This window comes from Ischnura elegans, chromosome 6 (assembly GCF_921293095.1).
Source record: "Ischnura elegans chromosome 6, ioIscEleg1.1, whole genome shotgun sequence".
In the NCBI taxonomy this organism is placed as follows: Eukaryota; Metazoa; Arthropoda; class Insecta; order Odonata; family Coenagrionidae; genus Ischnura; species Ischnura elegans.
In genome coordinates this window covers 76,268,284-76,290,989 of record NC_060251.1, presented here as the reverse complement: position 1 = coordinate 76,290,989, position 22,706 = coordinate 76,268,284, and the positions used below count along the sequence as shown (strand labels likewise).

Genomic DNA, 22,706 nt, shown 5'->3' with positions numbered 1-22,706 from the left:
TCCAATGCACAATACGTGAATGATTTCGATGTTCATTCGCAATGAAATCATTAATGCAAAAGGTATGGAAAACCGTCACACAGGATTTTGAACTTGTTCGCATGTTTTTTTTACTCTGACCAGATTCTCTTTGGCGTTTGATGATTGGATACACACGGTTGCCATATAAAGAGCTAATTTTCGGGGCGAAAAAAACATTTGATATACATGGAAATTTGTATGAGTTCAAGATTTAAAAACATTTTGTTGGAATGATGAGTAGTGCTGTAAATATGCAGATAATTATCTGTTTTATTTTGTTAATCACTGTGTTATAATCTTGATAGATGGCTCGAGTTTTTTCACTTTCCTTGTAAATTGTTTGAGTTTTTTCCCTCACGAACTGGTGTTTCAGACAAAGGGTAATGATGGAAGTTTTATAGTGGGCGGTCGTTTTTTGTGTGGAAATAGCAGGATAAGCTATTGGCATAGAATTTCAAGAGAAGATGGCAATTTTGAGCCGAAGCTATGCGAGATGCTTGTGCTAAGTACTCAAAAACCTTTAGCGCTGTCGATGAATATAAAAATGGAGCTTTTTCACAAATTTATCTTTCTACCATTTACCTAGTGACAGGTGAAATCCATTTACTTTCGGAGATATCAATATCCATATTTATTTGCGCACCATAAGATGACATTGGTAAGCGCAGATACCTAGAGCCCTAGGTGTAACCGATTTTAAAACATACTCGGGAAAAAACAATACCTACCCATATTGTGCAAACGGCACTAAAAAGCCTTATTTGTATCCCATATTTACTGGCAATATTTTCATGCATAGGTTGGAATTTCAATTTATAAAATACATTGGCAAGCCAGAAGATAACCTGCGAATTCAATTTATATTAGTAAACAGTGAATATCTTAAAGTAACGTCGGTTATACATGATAAAAAATATACTTCAAATTACCATTTGAAGTTTGTACTCTATCGCATTTCCACCAATTCATGCCTGAAACAATTTCATATGTAACGTCGGTTAATTTCAACGGCACCATTTTTCATGAATTGCAGGTTTTAATTATTACGCAAAGTCTTTCTGAAGATATGAATATATATGCTTACAAGGGGGTATCCAGGATCAAAACTAGTTGGGGCAAGCCGTGGCCATTCAATTGTAACATTTTAGCACAAGAAGGTTAAAGAAACTAAAATTTTAAGAAAATTGTGACAGCAATTTATTAGTTTTTATTAATATTTGCTTGGATAAATAATGATTTTTATTTTAGATCCCTGTCTTTAACGTATATCATTTTTCTTCATAAGGAAATTTCTTGGAAACGTTCGTATTGAACTAAAATTGAAATAAAAACTTATTTTCGCTACTAGGGGGGCAGCTGCCCCCTCCTGCCCCCCGCTGTGCTCGCCCATGTGTACTTATTTCATGCCAAGTACAGTTGTGTTTAGCTCAACCTAAGTTTTGTGTATTCTCGCGATTTGATCTGGAGAATTTGTAAAATACCTTGGTGTACCAGAAGACAACAGGCGAATTAAATATATACTAACAGTAGAAAATAGTGAATATGTTCGAGTTACGTCGGTTAATTTCAACACCACCACCTTTCTTGATTTGCGGTGTAGAATTATCATGCAAAGTCTTTCTTAAGACTACAAACATGATCAGTTTATAACGAGCACGGATGTGTTTTTGCGCATCCTAAGTTTAGGGTATTCTCACAATTTGATCTAGAGTTTTAATTTTTCTAATGCGGAATCAATTTATTGTAGTAAACAGCGAACGTCTTCGAGAAACATCGGTTAATTGCGACACTACGATATTTCTTGAATTGGAGTGTATCATTATTATGCAAAGTTTTTATTTAGACTACACATATAATTAGTTTATGTCAAACACAGATTGTTTTGCGCATCCTTAAGTTTTGTGTATTTACTCGCGGCCAATCGGCGTCTGCCGGTTGACGGCTGCGCACTCGGCGTTTCAGGCCCGGCGGTAAGAGCGGGCTCTCGGGGAACAAAGGAAGCCCCATCGCCGCTTCAATCTACCAATCCCTACGAACGCTTGCGTCTCTGGTTTCTCATGTATGGGTATCACCATTTTGTGAGCTGCGATGCACTCTTGCCGCTCATCAACCTCTTACGAAGTGATAGTCACTCGATATTACGTTTCACTCCCGTAAGATTGCACACATATGTTTAACGCCATTGCTTAGGCTTATACGAGAATTCCGTCTCGAAACTCGGACGGAATTGATTACTGAGTTGTTTTCCTAAATTGTGAATTAAATTTTCATTTGAAGAGTGCCAAGCAATGAATTCAATTGAGTTGTTTTCCATAGTTAGCGGGAGTCTGAGCTTATGTAACACTTTGTTATTGAATAGCGCAACTTTGTTGTTGCATTAAAGTCAATTTAATAATTTACTCTTTTCCTCTCGAATATAATTTTTTTGAGTAATTAATGCCTAACTTTAGATACATATGGTAAATCTGAAATGTAACGGTAGTTAAATAGGGAAGTAATTACTTTGTCGCGGTTATTGCACGTGTCAGATCAATTATCCTCAATTATATCCAAATGATGTAAATATCTTTATCTATTACTTATGCATTCTGCCAAAGCATTTTTTTCTGGAAGATGTTATGTTTAACGTGTTGTGTCTACAACAAGCATATTATGAATCTTTCTACTTAAAAGACATTGCCTACAGTTCGACGTTAAATATACAAAGAGTGTCTCGATGTTTTCAAGGATTTCAACTTCATCTGAGACACGAAGGTTTTAATTCCTTTTTTTTTAATTGATGTATTGTAAGTGTTTGACTCAGCATTAAGTTCAGTTTATAAATTATCAGTAGGAAGGAAATAAACTGTGACCGGGTGAGTAGGTACAGAGTTTGTTTACCTCTAAAATTTGTGGTTTTGTAATGTGCGAACTATGAGAGTGCTTTTCTAATTTTACCATTGAAAACGACATTCATCCCAAAACTTCTTATATCGTTGCTTTCCTTGCAAACATACCATCTCGTTTATATGTAATGTGGCTTAATGTATGTGAGTTTTACTGATTTAAAATGAAATGTTACTTAAAATCTTGATAAATCGAGAAGACTTATAACTCTCTTGAACGACTATATGGTCGATAGATATATGCCTATGTTTTTGCAATAACTTTCAGTGATATTAGAAAACAATGAGACAGTCTTTCGCCTGGTAACGCCAAAATAATATCTGAAATCAAATAATAAAAATTTTAGTCATTCTTTACATCATCTTTGGATTACATATATTCAACGTCATTGTTATTAACTGAACAACTTATAATTGTATGCGTTATATTTATCATTATTTGATTGAGTATTGAAAATTATTATGCTCAAAGGTAAGGGTGAATGGTTTTTGATGGTGATTAATTCTCATTTTGTAACCGTTTGATCCCTGTGTCATCCTGACATGGTATTCATAGGATAGACCATTTCCATTTTTTTGCTTCAAAGGATATTCAGCAATCAAATTATTCTCTAAACTCAACAAAATGCATGGAATAATTTCAGGACAAGTTAGGGATTGTCATGCATCCGCTTCTGGTTATTTCAGGAGACAGCGCCGAATTTACATGCAGCTGTCGATGCTACGCATCACCTGTCAAATGAGATCCAAATGGCGTCCAGTGACTATCAGAAAGAAGCTATTTTTTGTGAACTTTGCGCATGGGCCTTCAAATTAATTTAGGAATGAAATTGAAAAAATTCTGAAAACGTTCTATTTAAGTAAATTAGCTGTAATAATTGTAGATGAATTACTGGTATTCTCTCTCATGTGGAGATACATTTACCACCCTAGTCAGTACATTGGTATTTTTGGTTTAGTAATTTTTCATGCAAATTGTTAGATATTGTGTATATATGTAGCATTACATTTATCCAAATGATTATTTATCAACGCTTCTTGCTGTCTATAATAGATAATAATATAATTTAACAATTTAAACGGCGTTAGTATGCATATGTTGGGCATATTTACGCAGCCTTAATTGAAAATTTTTGACATTTGGTGTTACTTATTATATGTTGTGGATAAATTCCAAGTCTTTAACTCAGAACGAGAACGATGTGATGTATTCAACTACTAATGAGAGGTTATGGAATCATTGGTCAGGTATTCCCTTAAAATTGCAATTCCCCTATCGATTCCCCATAAATTTGAGAAACATCGGAGTGTCCCCTGTAAGATTTAAGAATGTCAAGTTTAAGAATGGAATCTTACCCCTCGAGAGTCATAAATAAAACAAGCGTCGTAAGGCAAATGCACGTTGAATCTCCAATCAGTGGGGCAGATAGTTCGGTCGCAGTCAAAGGCGCGCGTAAAAATAGCGACAAGCTTCAAAGATTTGACTGAATTTTTGTCTCGTGTGTTTGGGAGTGCGAGGCGTCGTGGAATATTAAAGTGGATGTTGTCTGCTGTTATGTCTCCCGGCCGAACGCGCCGCCACCGGCGCCAGACTTTGCACTCCTTAGAACCGTGTCCCGGGGATAGGGTTATTTGAATAAAGGAGGAAACCCAGAGGGAGAGAGTAGATCCCTTGGTTAACCCACGGCTTGTGAAGTAGGGTCGCGGAGACCTTAAAACATTACTCTGTCGAAAAATTGTTTGGCCACGCCGCCGTCGGTTCCCCCACCTGCCAATACCTGCCTGCCATCGATTTGTGGGAAAATGGAGTGAGATGATGGCGAAACAAGCACCTATTCCGTATGGAGTCGCTTCAGGCTTGACTCAGTGAAAATAATATATATCCATGAAAAAAATATAAATAAGAAATGGTAATTTCCATACTTAAATAAATAACTTCACTACCTACAATGGTTTCAGCACTCTATGAACCTCGAAACGTTGTGTACCTCTATGAATATCCATGGCACACTGTGTCGAAACAATGGCCTGTAGTAGAGTTATATATTTTAGTGTAGAAATTACAATTCGTTATTTAAAATTTATACTGGAAGTACCTCTTCCACCTATTTTGATTCATTTTCGTTGTTTAGGTATCCATGAAGTTTAAGTTGTACATCACCAAGAGCCCAATTCAACTCTTCTCACAAAAATGTTAGCCTCGGAGTTTTTTTTCGATTTGATTAATTTCGTAGAAAATATGTTTTGATTGTTTTATACGCCTTTCGCCCTCCAGAAAACATGATAAATTCTGTGTGATAAATTAGTGATGATGACGGGTAAATTTCTCATTTGAAATCGCGATTTTATCACTATATTATGAAATATAAATTGATCTTAAATCATTCACATTTATCGAGGCATTCCTACCAGTCAAGCTTATTTGTAAATGTTGGGCCTGTGTATTTTATATTTAGTAACTGCCGACCTTTTTTTATAAATTTAATGTAAGTTTTTGGAATTACTTGAGAGTATCTACAATTATATTTATTATGTCGTTCTTAAGAAATTATTGGACGCAAATAATTTCATCTTCGTGGCTCAAATACAGGCTGATAATTCTGAATGCATCGACTTAAATTATCCATTAGTGTCACTATTTGGTCCATTTGCTTGCATGAATATATTGCGGCATTGCTAAATTTAACGGTTGAATACACATGCGTCAGAGGAATATAATTCTACAGATAATGCTGATATACTATTTAAAGACAAAACTTTCTGAGTAAACTTTTTTTAGTATCCACACCTAACGGAAAACCTTATCGATGTCTATACGGTTAGCGACTGAAAACCATTTTCTGAATGTGCTCGTTCCCCAGGTAGAAATATAAATTTTAAGTGGTTAATTTTTTTCGAGTTTTATTTGTTTTAGTGCATTAAAATAGAACAAATTTGTATATATTTTCCGTGAGTAACTATCACTAGTGCAGCGCCGTCGTCTCGCTGAATCCCGACCATTTTCTCGTTTCTGAGGTGGCTTTCATTCCCATTGTCCATCATAGCGGATATTCTCTTTCCTTCGGATTGATAAAAGAAATGAAAGTAAATAAAAGACTCGTGTGGGTAATACGAGTATTGAACACGAATGGCGGATAGGTAGGTACCGACCGAATCCTCTTGTGACGCCCGAACAAAAGCTCATTTCTATTCCGAGAGTTCACCTATACGTACGGGAAGGAAAAAGAAGAAAAGAAAAAAAAAAACAAATCATAAAAAAGTCCCGGATCATGGATGGAACTCTCCACACTGGATCCGTGATTGTGCGTGTCTATGTCTCCGCAAGCTAGTGAATGTGTGTGAGTGAATGTAACGTACGCAGAGAGGTTTTCATCCATCAGCACGACGCGGTGTGGTGGCGGGAGGGGTTATTTTAGAGACCGCTGCTGCCACCTATCCGCCGTTCTGCCTACCGCATCGTTTCGTTTCCCGCCGCCTGGTGGCGGGAGGCGCTGGGAGCACTCTGGTGGAGGGGGAATCTATTCTCTCTCAGCAGCACCGTGAGAGGTCCGTCCACAGCGGAGGCAACTCGATGACAACTGCCTGGCTGGCTGCGCTCTCTCATACGCAAGGATAAGGACCCGAACACACACATGGCGAAAAAGCTTCCCCCACCACGATTCTACCCTCCAATGCTCCCCCTACAAGTCTCCACAGACTCAACCCGACCTCTCTCTCTCTCTCTCATTGACACCCAGACTCGAATCCATTAATTCTCCGATACTACGGCGTCCTCTCCCCGGAAAGTGAGGAGTTTGCGGGCATTAGCATATTTTGGGGGAGAGGAGTTCGAATAACAACAGTCGTGGGGTGATCAGTGATTTCTGTGTCGCTCCGGAGTGCGAAAAATACTCATCAAAGCTTTCGGGAATGATATGTTTTTGTTTTTTTTTCCTTTTCATTGGGAAGGAGGGGAATGATGGAGTAGGCATGGAAGAGTAATGTGGTGCTAGTTCGTGGTATAAATACGAATAGCTTCGCGAGATGCTGATTAGATTCTCAAAGCATTAGTGACGATTAGGATGGAATTCCGACTTTTTTCTCTCGTATTGGTGCGAGGTTCTGTCCTTGAAATATGGCAATTTTTTGTATTTGTTTCCCATCTTTGCTTTCATCTTCCTTGTGTCACTTTCTATCTGCAAACCATTTTAGAACTGCCATTAAAGCTTAATGAAGTATTTTTTTTTCCGAAACGCGCTAAATATTATATTTGTAGCGATTAGCTGCTAAATAAGTTCTAGTTCCTACTGATATTTTATATCTGCAAACCATTTTGGAATTATCATTAAGTCTTAATGAAATATTATTGTTCCGAAACACGCTAAATATTATTTTGGTAGCAATCGGCAGCTAAATAAGTCCTCGTTAATGCGTCCATTCAAGCGTTATAAATTTTGAAGAAAAAAGAATTTTACATTCCGAAAAAAGGTGGGAAAGACAGCAGTGTTGGTTTCCTTTTGCTAAAACCTTTTGAAGAGTTTATCAGAATTTGCAAAGGAAATGTTTTGAATCTGAAGTTTAAAGTTTTTCCGTATACAGGATGCTTCAAAAGGATTTTGCAATACTTCAGGAGGCGGTAGTGGGGAAAATATTAAGCATTTTTGTCCATTAAAATGGGGCCGCAACTCCTTAGTTACTGAGCTTTGGCAACGGAAACATATTTTTGGGTGCACTTCATAGTTACCATGAAAATAGTTATTTTTTGTGTATCCAGCTTTTTCGAGATTTTATTTAAAACTCTGGAGTTTTCAGGTCATTAAAGAATTAAGGTTGAAAAAATTCCATTATTTATCTGAAACAATTAACCTCAAAATGGGTGACATTGAGCAATCATATTGTTGATACTCGCTCAAAGTTCTCGTTAAATTTAACTCAAATATGTGTACTGTCCTCCAGGAGCGCAGCTAAAGCTTAAGACTAGGGGGATTTTAGACCCCCCAATTGGTATGGAATACCCGCCAGATGCGGGGGCCCTCCCCAAGGAAAAGTTAAATATAATTGGTTCGTAATGATGAATTTTACGGTTTTCTGAGAGATATTTTATCAATCCTTACACCCTTCTATTAGTAATATAAATCCAATTACGTAAAATGAATTAAACTTAAACATTTCTCTGAGCTCTGGGGAGGGGGTTGGTTTATCCCCCATAATCCCATCCCTCGCTGCGCCTTTGCTATCCTCTGACATTCAATTTTTCGATGTAGTTGCATCTCATGAGGACAGCCTATAACCGGCGAGTTCTTCAACTTACAGCATCGTAAAAACAGAATATATAGCTGATTTAATTAAATGCACGACTTTCCATTGCTTACGAATAGACAGCTAAATTTCATCGTATATAACCCGCATCCCACCCAAGCTCCCCAAAAAAAATGTTTGTCTGGCTAACAATGCTACGTTTTTCAATGCAATGTTTTTGCGTTGAATTGACTTGGGATAACCCAGCCTTTAAAGTGTGTGGTCGCACTTCTATTTCAAACTAAATTGTGGCCACCGGCTTCATTGTTCGCGCAATGCTCTAGAAGGAAACGGAAAATTGGCATATTACTCACTTCATTCATCCAATTAATATTTTCCCAGTCTTTTCCTTGCGCGTCTACATCTCGTTATGAATTTAGCATGAGTCACGAGAGTACTCTTCGTCGCAAGCGAGTGTGTACGCAAGGCTTCCCGGCTGGCAGTCCGTATTTCATTCCGCGTAGGTTCTCATCGTGGCCGAATCAAACTAATCGGCTTTCTAAGGTGACGGGGGTGGGGATTTTCCATGGAATGTGGTGAGGGGTGGTATTAGAGGAAGCCAGGTGAGGTAGCTGGGAGAGGGGGCGCACATAGCCGGCCTCTGACGAAGCCCGATCAAGAATGGGAATGTCTGGCACGTGGAAGAAGGTGTAACATGGGAGAGGAACATAAAAATGATTCTTTAGTGGCGGCCTTAGCATAAATAATGGGCTCTTGGCTAAAATTACTCCCTCGGGAGTGTTAAGTTTTTATTTTCCTGTTTAAAATTCCTGTAATTTCGATTCCTAGTTTTTGTGTTTGCTCGTTGGAGGCTAGATGTTAGAACTTTCGCGTTCCATATGCTGTCAATTATCGATTGATAAGTGTTTGGGTTAACCAGCGTATTGTGGCTTAAAAGTCGTAAACGTTTCTTCCCTTCTGCAACCTTTTTTAAAGGACACATTAGTCCTGAATAAGTCTCCGGGAGAGGGGAAAAACGTTGACCATTAATAAACCAAACACGTGGGTTAACCAAAAAATTTATCAATTGACGTTGGAGTCCATTGATGATGATGTTTATTATTTTGATCGTTGTTCAACGGCATGTTGGATAGGTTATTTTTTACATTAGGGAAGTACATTAAGGGAGTAGAGGCTGCCAGAACACTTCTCAAGTACTTCATTTAATAATGAAAAACAATTTTTTACTTCATTTAAACCTACCTCAATCGGTAGAATACTCTAATAATAACTATGACTTTAAAAGTTGGTCTACATGACGGGAGAGTCGTCTCCGTGTTTTTCCCAAGCCGTCCCTCACGTATTGCTTACGCGTTATATGCATTTGAAGATCAATTTGACTTGAAAGGGTTGTGAAAACGGTGCAATTTGACCACGTTCTTCTCGCTTTTAGACAAAGCTTCATTTCAGAGACAGATAACCCTCGCTTGACTCCCTCCCTAAAGCTCCAAATATTCCACCCCGAAGAAAGCTGTGAAGCATTTACGGGTTTGCTGAGAGTTCCGCACTAAACGAAGAAGCTAGCGAAACATATTTTGAAGGTCGCTGTATAAGCGAAACCAACACGAATGATACAGGCAGGAATTTCATTACATTGCCAAGATGGGGTTCCAGTATTTTTCATACTCCTTATCGTATGGTGAAAAATGCTTTCAACTGTAGATGAGTGTTCACGGTATTTTGTTGTCATGCCTTATATCACAATGCACCTTAAATTGATATGCACATTTTAATGATTTGATATAAATCACCATTTGTCTCCAACTTCACCTGTTTCGTCGGCGTGGAACATGTGAATGTGATGATACATTCATTTTCACATTTTTTTATGTGTGAGCCGTAGAACAATCGATCATTCTCAGCAATTTATTTTTAATTTACATTATATTATTTCATTCCAGGGATTCACCCCTATCTTATACTAGTTCTTCAATTTCCCTACGGTCGGTACATGTCTGAAGTGCCTGCCCGATATCGTCTGGCGCATAAAATACGACGCGGATATGCTAATCACTTGTAAAATAATTCAATACATGTTTTATCGTTGTCGTGGAATAGAAATTTCTCAAAATCTCACCATATTCAGATGTACACATATCCATTGAATTTTTATCGATACATTTCGAAATATGTTAGCTTTCTTTAAAAGGGTGTGTTCCTCTGTTTATCTCCTCCCGAGGCTGAATAGGTTCAGATGTTACTTCTCGCCTATGTTCTATGCCTATTCCTATTAGTGAAATCATTTCACTGTAACATGAATACTACTATATAAATAAGTATGATTTTTATTCACTATTTTCCATATTCAATATTTTAGCGAACTCAGTAGTGGATATTTAGACATTGGGATAAAAAATTTAGAGATTTCTTACTCAACTATAGGAATATTTTAATAGAGGGACTACGCATACTGGGCCTTGAGATCACTAATTTTTATTAGTTTTTGCGAGCGTGTTGATTTTTTAATGCATGAAAATGAGGAGGAGACAAGGAAAATTCCTCCATTCCAGAAATTACAGGGCGATTTGTGGAGAAAGCGGTAAGACAGAAATGGGCTAACACATGGAATTTCCGTTTGAAGTCAGGGAAATTCCGTTTTCTTTATAAATACGAATAAAAATAGTCATCTTGAGACAAAAATTGGTAGTAAATATTGATTCGAAACTCGCCATACTCGTGAAGGTATTTGATACAGTCAAGTCTTCGATTTGAAGAGGCTGGTAGTAGTGCTGGAGAAACTGTTGTCTTTGCCACAGCAACCGACGCGGTTGTAACGAAGATTTTCAGGTATTTCCCAAGATAGTGTTCGAGATGTTCACAGGTTTCCGAATGTAAGATTTCAGCATTTATTAACGGTTCTGTGATCACTCCGTGGTTGAACTCGAAAGCTTTTTTTTTAATAGGATGGGGCAGCGCTGACCCCAGAAAAAGATACAGTGGTGTTATTAAAACCATATCAATGGTTGGGGGGCCATTTGATTTCCCTGTACTTCCTTGCACAACGATAATTTCTGAATTCCATCTCGGGACCCTTCTCTCAGTTTTTATCACTATACTCACTAAACGACCAAGTTAGATTCTTACCAAAACAATGAAAACTTCAGAAAAGCTTGTGACGTTTGTACCTTTTCATTCAGCTTCCTTTCTAATATATTCCTAGATTAATTTACTTTAAGTTCCTTACCGGCGAGAAGGTTTGAACTGAGTATTGAAGCAACTTAGGAGTGCTTAGCTACGGTTACTGTTACTTGGTTAGTGTTTGGTTACTGTTACTAGGGTTGGTTGATTAGGGGTAGTTGGTTGGATTACTGGCTCTCTGTGGTACGGTCTCATTTCTTTGGCGATATCGTTACTCATCTTAATGTAACGGTGCATGCCGCGAGGTGGTGAAATGCATCGTCCAAATCTATTAAAATTTGTACAATTACTTTTTTTATTTAAGGTATTCTAAAAATTTAAATGGGAACATTTTGCAAGTATTCCTGAAATCCATATATTTTGAGTGATGTGATATGATGATGCCAGACCGTGAGATAAGTGTGGTGTTGGTTTGTGCAAGCGTGTAGATGTGGACGTGGCGCAAAAGATGAAGGCAAGCTCGCTGTTTGAAGTGACAGGCTTGACGGTTTGGGGGCAGAGGGGAAGATGGAAGCGAAAGTAAACTGGGAGCAAGTTAAAGAAACGGAATTCCCGAACGCCGCCACCATTTTGACGCGCTGGGGCAGGCCGGGGTGGAATATTGTGGGGGCGAAATAGGCGGGGGTTGGGGTTGCTAACGAAGCGGCGTGGAACGGGGGATGAACCGTGAGGGGGCGGTTTGCGGTGAAACCTTGAGGGGAACTGACACAGGAGGGAGATGATAATGTGAACGGAGGGGAAAGGGTAGGCGGGAAGGAAAGGAAGGGGTATATATTGTGGCAGTATTAGCAGAGGTGCCTTCACATCACATGGTCACATGACGTTAACAAAGGGGTGTTCAAAATTTTAGCTCGCGTCGATCAAACCATTCAGCTCCATTCAGGTTTTGTTCGAGTGAATAAAATTCATGTCAAGTTATAAAATGATAATAATAAATAGATAAAATTTAAGTCTTCTAATAAATAAAATTCTCGTGCCAGAGTTTTTGTTACTAAACTCCTCCAAAACGGCTTGACCGATCCCTATGATATATTGTGTGTATATTCAGTAGGTCTGAAAATAGGACGTAAACTATTTTTTATTATTCCACAGGGCCCAGGAGGCCCTAGAATGAGCCCTCAATCTTTTCCATAAGGAATTCATGTCATGTTTTTTATTAATGCCTGCAGACCTGTTTCTTTTGCATATTTTATTAACGGTAATGGTCACATATAGTTAAGCATATACCATTGAAAATAAATATAAATATACATTCTTAATGTTGCATTCGAATTTCGTTTTCAACCTGATTTACGATGAATTTTGAAAAAAAAATCATAAAAATACTGAAATTTTAGCGTTTTTGGGCCCCCGCGCACTGGCAACTTTAATCACCGGCAACTAAACAATTTAATCACCCAAGAGTTGCTCGTTACCGCGCACTGGCGATTAAATAGTTGCCCCTCAGCTCAGTTTACAATGGATCTCGTGAAAGCAAGTTGTGTTGTTGCGCTCATTTTGAGACAGCGAAAAAATAAGCAAAGGAACAAAAGGTTTTGGGTACAGTATTTGTCCTTGAGGACTATCCTCTTTTTAGAGGATTTTACATAAACTATACTGTACGTAAAATTGGTAGGAGAACTTTCGTTTAATCTAAAATGTTGTTGCCTTTAATTCCAATTCATTTATCAAGTTTTTTAAAAATGATCACAAATTCAATCACCTAAATATAATAGATATCTCAATCAAATTAAATAAATCTGGTTTATATAGGTACCAGGAATGATCTTCAATAGCTTTAATCGTAAATTGGGCACTAGAGAAGCTGTGAAAATGGTGGAGTGGCTATTTAATATGGGACCAGATATCAGGGAAGATATACATCCATCTAGTTATACATGGAAAGGAGACTAAACTATTGAAAAGAAACTATGTTGGATCGAGAAACACATGAGGAGGAAACTCAAGAAAATTAAATATGACGCGAGCTAGGACGGATTGGGATGCAGTCAGTAGCGTAAATATGGGGGGTGAGGGGATAATTCCCCCCCAAACCATCGGAGAAAAAAAAAGATATTTACAAAATAACCTAGTATTGAAATAAAATAACTTTATCTGCTTAAATATAAATTTTTAGCGCCAAAATGATGTGAAATGTATATCGAGGCATGTCATTTTTCAAAAATTTTCCCACCCCATGCCATCTCATCCCTCCCGCCCCCAAAGCATATTCCTAGTTATGTGTCTGGCTGCAGTACAGCATTCTTTGGATTGCCATCACGATTTCAATACTGTGGAATCTTTGGGTATACATATTGTTTTCTTGTTTTTGGTAATCCTCTGTTCAGAATCACTTACTTATCTTTGACATGTAAGTACGATTCCTCTATTATATCCATGATAAATTTGAATGAATTTTACATTATTTCCGCCTTATATTAATTGTAATTTGCTTCGTTCAAACAACTTTCATTTTATAATGCTCACTAGTTTTAAAAAATGTGAAATTTATAAGAACCTGAAAAGAACCTGAACCAGAAAATAAAGAAGAACGTTAGGATTATATTTCAGCATTAAATTTTCAACGAAAAAAGTGGTTCTATGGAGTAACCCACACCTGTGCAGATTAGCTCCAAATTCGCTGCAGGAACGATTGGCGCCGCCTCAGTCGAACTTAAGACTCGATTTTTTGCATGGATTGCCGAATCTTTCCGTAAGGGTAAATGACCGTTGGTTGTGAATTTGTGGCTTCCAAATACAATCCAGAGCTTGTTCAATAAATTTAAGTACCGCAAATAATCCCAAAAAGGTAATAGGGCCAGAGCAACATTTGCAGTAAAATTGAGAATTAGGAAGAAAGAACGGGAGGAAAAAAGTAAAAGAAATGGTGGCGTCGAGTGAAGGTGTAATGCACATACCGAAGCGGGAGGATACATCAACCTACCCAATGTGGTTTTTTTTAATAGGAATCCTATTTCAAACAGCAGAAATGATTGAAATAATTGAAGGTGACGACTTGAACGAAGAAAAGGAAATGAATCAAGATCAGAAACGTAGATGGAATGCAAGAAATTCCAAGGCCCAACAATATATAGTCTCTACGATAGAGATCCGTGGTCCACCATGTAATATGCTGTGAAGCAGTGGTAGCTGGATAACCAGAAAGAAGAAGTATAGGAAGAAAAGAATTTCGAAGAATCTCAAGAGTATGAAGAAAATGTAATGAAAGGAATCAAATGAAGGGAAGGTGTAACTATGTAAGTAAAACATTCTGAGGTAGTTGTTTATTTACATAATGCAAGTAAGTGAATTTGTAAATATATGGCTTCCAAATACAATCCAGAGCATGTTCAGTAATTAATATTACCGTAAGTAACCCCAAAACTTAAAAACTATGAGATCTTTGCAAAACGCGTCCAGCAAAACACTTTCCAAGATGCGCTCCGAACAAGGGCCGTCAAGCAACTGAAAAGTTGCCAGTGCGCGGGGTTGGGTAAGCATCCACGCGATCTATTCCTGCCGGCAACAATTTAATCACCCTCAGAATAGGTCCGGACGCAATTATTTAGTTGCGGCAACTAAAAAATCGCCCGTGCGCGGGGCCGCAGTCAATTTCGTGTGTTTCATTTGAACTTCCACAAAGCAACTAAATAGTTGCTTTAAAAAAGTTGCCAGTGCGCGGGGGCCCTTTGTCTTATTGTCCCCTTGACGACCGTCAGTATTGTTTATGTTGTTTGTAATCTGTTTCTAAGTTTATTCACGAAATACATCCTTTGCTACAGTTGTTAAATAGTTCAAGAAGCTTTCTGTCACTCACTAAAGTTTAGGGCCTAAATCGTTTTCGGCCATTATCAACGCTATCATACTTAATACTTGCAAAATTTTTGAGAATCATTTTCAAACACTTGCCTTCATTCCATGTTGAACATACGGCGATGAGATCAACGATTGCTTGAAATCTTCGCCACTGTGGCGTTGTGTTAAAATGGTGCAGCTGAAAGTAAATACGCGCGTTCAAATGCTTCAAATATATATGCTGAAACATTCCCAATACACCTGTCAGATATCGGCTATAGAATAAAATAATGGATGCATAAAAGTGTCGAACAATTTCTCTTCAATCATAGATTCGTAAAATTCTTTCATTGACTAGATTTTTTCCGATATACACACAAACTACTGGAATCATGAGTGGCTGGTGGAAAGAGCCATTTTAGCAGCAAAAAAAGTGGCATTCAACGATTTGAAAGATACGACAGTTTTGCCCGGGGACTTAGTATCATGAATATCTATCGATACAGTTTGCGACAGCAAACGAAGCTGTAAATTTTCCTAAGTCTCATGGCCAAACGATGACTATTAGTGGCGTAGATTTAGGCACACCATGTTCTTCACACGGACAATTATAAGTGGCATGTTCTCGCGTGGGTAAAGCATCGAGTTTGTTTGAGTAGGCTAAAGATGGTCTCAATAAAAATATCGTACACTGCATTGCACTAAGAGACTATGTTTATTTTTTAATGTCGTAATTTATGACAGAGATATACTTTAAAATTTATTGATGGAGATAATGAAAGTATAATGAATTCAAAAGATGAATGCTGATGGGTACTTCCGCGGAGTGGTGCAGCATGCGCACTAACAAGGTTTTCGGGTTCACCTACGCTTCGGTTCATCTTCGTGACGACAGTTTAACCAACGTTGCAGCTGGCGTCTTCAGATTCGAAGTGTTCGGGCAAAAACCTGCATCAAACACTTCGAACCTGAAGACGCCAGCTGCAACGCCGGCGAAACTATCGTCATGAAGATGAATCGACGCGGAGGTCAACCCGGAAATCAAAAGGTGAATGTTTGGTGTTTAATTATTTTTATAGGTCGTCATATTTCACAACGCACCATTCCTCTTTCAGTCATACACCACATCCCAACATACTTACAATAGAACTACTCCAGAAATAATTTATTTGGCAAAACAACGTTCGCTGGGTCAGCCAGTTATAATATAATAAAATAATGTTTTGTTTTTTTCCGGAGAAAAATGGCAGTGAAGATTTCTCGGGTCTCAGACCGCGTAAGGTCCTCTGTATCTCTAATCAACGTTTCTACGTGCAACTCGCCCACCATCCTCTGGGATTCAGGAATTTAATGACGTCCCAAGCTATGACAAGTCACTACCAACATCTTAATTTACTGAATCCCTGAGGACGATGGTTGACTTGCACATCGAAACGACAGAGGGAGATATGAAGGACCTTATCCGGTATGATATAACGGCTGTGTCCTAATTGTAGAACATGTTTGTCGGCAGCGAAAACCTTAACATTAGAGTCAATAACTATTTGGCTTCCAGGATGAAGATTTGAAACCATATAGTTTTTCGGGGAATTTAATTGGTAGGTAGTGCATTAAAAGCAACGAGATACCAATAGTTGAGATAATTGTATCTCAACTAATGTTATTGTAATAGTTTTCTCATCCTAATGCATTATGTTATGTAACTGAGTCATTCCAGCCTAATTTGACCAGGTGTTTGCCCCTTTCGGCCAAATTTAGCGAATCGTATTCACTTGATTGGAAAACGAAAACTCATTTAATGGATGCCACGCTATATAAAGTGTTTCAATGTTTTCAGGTTTCAGATCCAAAAGGTTTGTCAGGTTCTTCACCAGCCTTTAATTTCCAAAGGAGAAATTTTAAAGAGAAGGTGACTGACTGTACACGGATATGCTACGGCATAGCGGTCCAAATGCTAAAAAAAGTTCAGTGTTTTCCAACGCTATGGATGAAACCCGTTTTACAACTACTCTTGATAGCACATATTGGTCCTTCCTTGCGAATGAGGAACTTGCATGGGTCGTAGATTGCTCTAAAAACTATTTTGAATAAGTCAAATGAATACATTAGCTCGCAAAAATACCTTCAGTTTCTCCATTCAACATCAAAAGAAATAAAAAAATTGCATTTAAAATCGAGAAAAATTTCTCTGAGCCGACCACTGCGCGAAGACACCCGAGCGTTGCCGAGGCCAGGCGTGACGTCATAGGTGCCTAAACAACCGTGGGGAGTAGGGAAATACGCTGAGCGCTTGGAGTAAAATTTGTTTTGAGGGAGTATTTAGCCGCTAATCGTCACTTTATTTTGTTCTGTTATTCTTGGGCAAGTTTTCCTATTGCTATTGTGCCTAGATTATTACTTGGGATATTAATAATGCGGCATCGGGATGATGAAGTACAAGCGTTTCACTTCGTGTGTTTTAGTTATCAGAAAAATGGATGATAACGTTGCCACTCGTTCGAATAGTACACCTGAAATTCATCTACGTCTACATAATACCCCGCAAGCCGCCTATAAGGCGTGTGGCATGGGATGTTAGGACACCAGCCTTTTTTTAGGACACCAAAAATTGATGCCATGACCCTCATGGAATTTGTTAAGACAAATTATTGCTATACGTTGGCGGCAAATCGAGTTGTGAAAGAAACTTGTAATACAGCAGGATAACGATCGTAAGCTGTGCTGTTGACATTAGAGTAAGCTGTGCTGTTGAATTTGGCAACGCCGGATTAGCGGAGAAGGTATTCCTATCCGTCCTACGGTACGAATTCACAGCAAAACAGTCTGCACACAATTCACAAAACAGTCTGCACAAAACAGTCTGCTACAATAAAAAATATAGCGGGAAATAGGCAAATACTCTTATCAAAAACTGGATGTCACTGTCACATTCTTATATTCATCACGTACAACTTACAATAACAGAACTCGTTATGATGAATACAACTATTTATTCACTGATTTAAACCCTTAAATTAACCCACACAAGTGACACAGGTGACATTTCTCACTACTATTCGTTGAAATAATGGAATAACAAACTTCACACACAGTTTTCATTTCAATAGCGTGATCGTGAAATATCATATCTACGGTGAACAACGGAGATTAGCACGCCACTGACAATTTTTACACTACTGTTAGAAATTTATCGATAGCGTAATAGCACTTTTTACAATTCAATCACGATGGAACACTGATAACTCTTGGCCGATATTTTTCAGCCTTGTCAAACTTTGTGCATTACAACCACTGGCACTGTGATTATTAGCAGTAGCTTAACGGGAGATGTCACGTTGAAAATAACACTATTTTGGCACAAAAATGTTTCTAGATGTCTCCAATCAGCGAGCAAAAGTTGCATTGAATGGAATTCACCCCATAATACAAGCACAGACAGTCCTGAACGACGAATTCTCCGGTACCTACGAATAAACGGATGAAGTTATTGTATATAAAAGCTAAGCGGACATCAGTAAACATCAAAATCCTTCTAATTGCATACTTAAATGAATTATATGCCGTCGATAACATCAACTTACAATTAACGTATCTCCCTTCCAATGGCCGTGGCTCAGACTCCTACAACGATGTTATTTAGGTATTATAGAATTTTTGGTTTAACTGCTCCAGTTTTATATTTTATGCCCGTACTCAGATATTAATATTATAAATAATGCAAAATATGAGGGCTTCCAAGCCTCTATCGTCGGATATTTATCTTTAAATATAAAATAATCAACACGTCTAACAAACGAAGCTCTCACAACTGCTGGCAACTATTACAAACAATCACAACAATAGCTTCGCGTGATGTTTAGGCACCTTTGACGTCATCGAGGCTTCGTCGGCAGTGGCTTGGGGGTGAGGTAGTTTTTCCCGCGCTTTAAAATTCGTAATATTTATCATTAAATATCTCGCGAAGGAAAACTCAGATAAACATGCGGTTTTCTTTGTTGTATTCAGAAAATAATTTTCTATCCGCCTGTGAAATAAAAAAAATTCATGCAAGTTCCCCATTATTTTATCCTTTTATCCTGTACCTGAATTGCAGAAAACTGCGATAGCCTTAAGGCGTAACATAAGTTTCTGTAGGAAGGAAATGAGTGTAGGGGGCCGCGCGGTTGAGAGGGAAGGGGGTAGATTAATTTAAGGCTTAAGTAATTTAAATAAAGGCACCCTATGAAAATATATATTTAAAATGTATGTATAAAATTTAAAAATTTAAGCTGCACGATAGTAAAAGCATATGGATAGGATTTACTAGGATAGCTCTCAGCGGCGGGCGGCAAACACCTTAAACGCCAAATATTTTCCTCATGTTAAAGGTTGGAATGGGCTCCATGTACTTCTCTATTTCGTCCCGCCAGAAAGTATAGTGATGAAAAAATGTCGGTGAAAATCGTTTATTCGATTAATTAAATTTTAATCGTTAGAAAAAGCTCGAATTTACCACAAAAAAACGATATTTGAAGCGAATGATCGATTAATAGAAAAAATCAATGGTTAATAAAAAAACAGTTTGTACAAAAACAAGTTTATTATTCATTCGAGAAACTCTCAAAATGCACACTTGAGTAGCAAATCTATTTAGAATACATGCATTAATGATTAGTTTTAGGGTCACCGCTTGGAACCATTCGGCAAAGGTTTTTAATAAAGATCAACTGATTGAGATTCTTTTGTTGATGTTAAAGGACGTACCTATCTAATTTTGCTGGCTTCAGTGAGAAGTATTTCACCTGGGAAAGATGTAGTTATAATAGACCGGTAGTGACATTGCTGAGATCAAATGAAATGGTCAATATCGATGTTGAATAATCGAATTTTGATCGAAATTCAAATATCATGGCTTGATACAGATTTCTACGATCTATGACTATTAAAAATCAATTTTCGATTATAATCTAAATCATTTTTTCCATCAGTTATATGCTCGTAATTTTGCCTGTGATACTATTGATAAATATGAATAACTTTATAATTGACTACTTAACTTTTTCCTGGTGTATTGACTCCTGGTGATTAGTAAAAAACCTTCAAAATAGTCCTCGGTGCTTACCATGCCTAGGGTGCTCATTGGAAGAATTTTTCGGAAGGGAGCTTAGATACCACCTTTTCCGATTCCCCTGCTTTCTTACGCACCATTGCGACTATTTTCGCTGCAAGTTCGTTGTGGGCTGGAGCTTCGGGAGCGAACGGGCGGGAGAAGAAAAGAGGTGACTGTCACGGATGGAGACAGACGGACATGTGGTGACGAATGGGTCGAAATCCGAGGGAAAAAAAGAAATTCCAGTCTTTTCCAGCGGCGTGGAGGAGAGCCCTTGGGGGATAGGGAAAGAAGGGGGGGGGGACGTTGCCCCCGGGGGCGGACAGGGGGGTCTTGTGTGTATCTGCTGAGGCGGAAGGAGAGAACCGGCCGGCCCCCGCGGAACGGAAGAGTGAACAGTGAGGGGGGGCCAAGGGGTGCCCCCAGGGGCACGAGAGGTGGTTGACAGAAGAGGGGGGGGGGGTCAGGGTTGAGGGGTGAATTTCTGGGGGGGAGGGGTTAGGCCTGATCAAGATAGTGCAGTCTCCCACTCCTCACTTGAGATGTAGTGGGGAGATTTGAAAAGGTGCGGGCGTCGAGGGGTTTGAAGTGTGTCCCCGGGCCAAAATTGTCACCCCGTCGGGTTCATTAGTTCCGTATTCGATTTTGGAATCGTAGGGAAATCCACGTGACTAGTGTCCCAAACATTTTAAATTATTTTACCATCAATAGCTTTTAACCATTTTTTATTAGCGATTGCGAGCTTAAAAATATTATTTACGTAATTTATATTCATCCTCAATACATATTTCAATTTAAAAGAATTAAATGACAATAGAGTTCTCCTTTTTTTACAGATCATAGTTTGAGCTAGACTTGAACCAAATTTACAATAACTTGACATGGTGTAGCTTGCATTGCTTTCTCCCTTTCAATCGGTGTTCACGATGAGAAAGTTCAGCTATTCTCAGCTTATGGTTTCCATTAGTCGAGTTAAGCCAGTTTAAGTTGTTATGAAACAACTCTTCTCAAATTAAAATCTCATTTTACCGACTCGATCCAAGTAATGTTCGTAAATGGTTCGTAAGGCTTGACTCACAGACTTTTTCCCTTAGCTTTCTTTACAAAATACCAATGCAAACCACTGCTTTCATACTGTTTACATTCTCATTTGAGATGCGTATTCATATCATGGTTTGCAGCCGATTCTTTTGTGTTTCCCATTCACAACGCGACTAATGAGAAATGCTTTACCAGTGATCGGGGTCAAGCTCCTCATGACTGAAAATGTTAGCTTTGATGCTGGGACCAAAATTATTTCCGAGCAACGCAACTTGAGCTTAACATGATCGAAGATACACAGTTACAATCATTTTAATACTTGTTAAATCTTCTTTTCCACCGGGCATCCCTGAGGGCAATGGTAAAGGTAGCTTTCGAAACGTCGGCGACTACAAGCTACTTACCCGGTGGAAAACCCATGAAGATTTCTCCAGTATCAAACGCCGGGAAAGAACAAAATCATATATCATTTCAATAGTTGAATAGGAATGATGTCGGTTGAACTATACTTTTAGATGGACGGTATTTCAGCGTATCGTATCGTCTATCTCCTCCACCAGTCGGCCGAGACTCGAGTGGACCTCCCACAGACAAACCCTGCCACCTTACCGCTTTTTCAAAAACCCTGCGTGGTATCGCTACGATAGACTTCTCCCTCTCCCCTCCTCCATCTCCATGGCAAGCCATGACCTCCCACTCCATCTGCATAGCCGCGAAAAATCCCTCCCAGTCACCTCGGGCTAAGGGAAGGAGAGAGAGGTTCTCTCTCGACACACCAGACTCCCCCTTTCCAACACCATTGTGCCCTTATGTCACTCTCCCGCTACCTTCTCTTGACTGGGGAAGTCGTTTAGCGCGACTGCTGCCGTGGTTTGTCAAAGAGGAATAGAGAGGAGAGGGAGCTTTAGAGTCGTGGGACGCATATGCGGATTCATTCCGGTCGTGGGAGTGCAATGAAACAAATGGGCCGCGCGACAAAGGAAAGACTGGTGCCCCGAGCGATGCCGGAGTTGCTGGGCGCGAGTATAAAGCGGAGCAATGTCACGGCGTGAGATGCACTAAGCCTCTCGCTAACTGCCTCCTTGTTGTCCGTCGCTACCGGCGAATTAATGGATTGGCCTCGACGAGAGTAGGGCGTCGATTTGCATTCGGGGCTACCGCAAGGGAGACGGGAACTGGAAAAAAAGTTGAGTGTAAGTTAACGAGTTGTAGAGTTGCTTTTAAGGGAGAAATTCTTTCGATTCAAATCGATTCCGCACGTCACTTCGTTATATTTGATATTTCTCAATAAATAAGGTGGTGATAATTTTTTATGAATACTCTTCAGTTAAAAATACGATTATGGAAATTTGAAACGAACTGAATAATCTCAATACTTTAATGGACAAGCCATAGCCAAGATTCTCGGGAAGTAGTTAGATATTTTTTTGTACGCACAAATGATCTTGGCCGGGCAATTTCCCAGTACCTCAACATGAAAG

The 22,706-nt window shown here is 38.8% G+C and overlaps 1 long non-coding RNA gene across 1 annotated transcript in view; it reads left to right on the top strand.

Annotated features, from left to right (window-relative positions):
* The window catches only part of LOC124161020, a 570,739-nt gene that overhangs the window by 61,079 nt on the left and 486,954 nt on the right, over positions 1-22,706 (top strand). The gene's annotated exons all lie outside the window — the stretch shown is intronic.